Genomic DNA, 2586 nt, shown 5'->3' on the forward strand with positions numbered 1-2586 from the left:
GTCAGAGATCCAGAAGAAAAAAAAATCTGTCATTTTTAGCAGGTCAGCTGCGGGATAAAAAGAGCTGCTAAAAGTATAAATAGCTGTGTTAAATCATTTTCATTTATTCAGAAGCCGCAGCGCTGCGCACCATTTTGTTCGTATCTGAAAAAAATCGTAGAATACGAAAACATTGGTGAATGTCACAAATTCTCCTAAATCACTCGTACGCACAATTTAAGAACAAATCTGTGCGTACCAACGGTTCTTGCATGAGGCCCACTGCTGGTAAAATATACGACAGGTCTGGACCACTCCTGAATTTTGTTCGTATCTGAAAAAAATCGTAGAATACGAAAACATTGGTGAATGTCACAAATTCTCCTAAATCACTCGTACGCACAATTTAAGAACAAATCTGTGCGTACGAACGGTTCTTGCATGAGGCCCATTGTGTGTAGAATGATTGTAATTTGTCTCAAATATTGAAATAATTAGTAACAGGTATTTATTTTTTTTTAATAATTTACAGATTGCTTTTCACAATTAGCTGTTTTGTGTTTTTTCTGCTTTTTGCGTTTATTGTGAAGTTGGTCTTAAATTTCATTTTAAGTGTCATTAAAGAGGTCTTAAAACGTCTTAGATTTAACTTTCCTTAAGCTGTAGGAACGCTGACAGTGGATGGCGTCTGTGGGCGGAGCCTGAGAGTTGTAGTGTTGTTTGGTTTGGAACCACGCAGAAGGATGTTTCTGTTGAGACTCACTGCGATTTATAAAGTGTTTGTTAACAGATGAAACTTGAAATTACTGCATTTTAAAAATTTAATTAAATCTTTAAAACTTCCTGATGTTTTGATCCTCAGCTGTCAGAGCGGCTCCAGGTGGAAGTTGTGTCTCTCAGCCTGACGCCGCGGTCTCGGCTGGCGCAGGACGACGGCGTGGTCCGACTGTTTGTGGAGTACAACTTCCTGGATCTGCCCACGGAGGAGACCCCTCAATCTCTGCCCAAACCCCCCCAGGGCCGGAGCATCAACTACAACTACAGCAAAGGTTGGTCCCTCTGATTCGAACACGAGTCAGTGAAGCTCCGCCCCCAGCTGCCAGCTCAGATTATTGCAGGAGATGTTTGCACTCATCCTCTGTTTTTCGATGAATAATTCTCCTTCAGCAGCAACCTGAACCTGCTCCAACACAAATTAACCTTCATCCTGCTGGGATCCAACTCAGAGTGATCCCGACCCGCCCAGCTGGGATCAGTCGGGAAACCTAACATAAACTCAGGACTGGAGGAGGGATGTTTGCTGTGAAAACATCTTTAATGCATTGATTTATTGTTGGACAGAGTCGTGTTTGTTGTTCCACATCTGCTGGAGAGTCTCTTCAGTTTTCTGTCAGATTTCACATCCAAGTACAAACAGACTCTCATCAGATTCTCATCTGTTCCTCACCGGTTTCTCATCAGATTGTCATCAGACTCATCATACTATCATCAGACTCTCACCAGACTCTCAACAGACTCTCACCAGACTCATCAGACTCTCAACAGACTCTCATCAGATTCTCATCAGACTCTCATCAGACTCTCATCAGACTCTCATCAGACTCTCATCAGATTCTCATCAGACTCTCATCAGACTCTCATCAGACTCTCATCAGACTCTCATCAGATTCTCATCAGACTCTCATCAGACTCTCATCAGACTCTCATCAGACTCATCAGAGTCTCATCAGACTCTCATCAGATTCTCATCAGACTCTCATCAGACTCTCATCAGACTCTCATCAGACTCTCATCAGATTCTCATCAGACTCTCATCAGACTCTCATCAGACTCTCATCAGACTCATCAGATTCTCATCAGACTCTCATCAGATTCTCATCAGACTCTCATCAGACTTGTGTCTTTAATATTTGTTGGTTCTGATACAGTATTTTAACACACTCTGCAAATGGAAGAATGAAGTTCAAACCTCAGTTTTTGTTTCCTGTAGTGGTTCCTGTAGATGCTGAGAACAACATGTCGAGGCGGCGCCTGCTGAGAGACGTCCTGCAGGGGCGGAACCCTCAGATGGAGAGGTGAGACAGGAAGTGAGACTGAGTTGGTGTTCGGACTTGGGACATCTGAAGAACAGGTTCAGTTATCTGTTGGAGTCTTTGAGGCAGAGAAGAACAGAACCCACTGATAGGACCGCCTGACATGACTGGATCAGTTCTGTTCAGATGTAAAAACAAGAACAGATTTTAGCTACAGGATCTACTGCTGTACTCTGATGGTTCGGATCGGGTCTCTGCTGGATCAGTGGTCCCCAGTTTGAGTTAAAGGTTGGAGCAGACTCTGTAGATGTGACTGAATGACCCGACTCGTTCTGAACAGGGTCCGGTTCACGGTGGTCAGCGAGCCGCCGGAGGAGGAGGAGCAGGAGAGGGAGTGTGAGGATGTGGGCGTGGCCTACCTGAGGATACCTGAGATCCTAGAGAGACGGGAGGATCTGACGGAGGAGAAGCTGAAGGGTGAGTACACACACACACACACACACACACACACACACACACACACACACACACACACACACTCACTCATGTTTCTTTTTATGTCCTTGTGGGGACC

The 2586-nt window shown here is 44.6% G+C and overlaps 1 protein-coding gene across 1 annotated transcript in view; it reads left to right on the forward strand.

Annotated features, from left to right (window-relative positions):
• The first annotated feature begins 2408 nt into the window (after nucleotides 1-2408).
• nox5 (NADPH oxidase, EF-hand calcium binding domain 5) overlaps nucleotides 2409-2586 on the forward strand; it is a 14173-nt gene continuing 13995 nt past the window's right edge. The window contains exon 1 of the mRNA XM_014023000.1: nucleotides 2409-2489. The gene's annotated coding sequence lies outside the window, so the exon portion shown is untranslated. The remainder of the gene's footprint in view (nucleotides 2490-2586) is intronic.

This window comes from Austrofundulus limnaeus, unplaced genomic scaffold, assembly GCF_001266775.1.
Source record: "Austrofundulus limnaeus strain Quisiro unplaced genomic scaffold, Austrofundulus_limnaeus-1.0 Scaffold353, whole genome shotgun sequence".
Taxonomy (NCBI): Eukaryota; Metazoa; Chordata; class Actinopteri; order Cyprinodontiformes; family Rivulidae; genus Austrofundulus; species Austrofundulus limnaeus.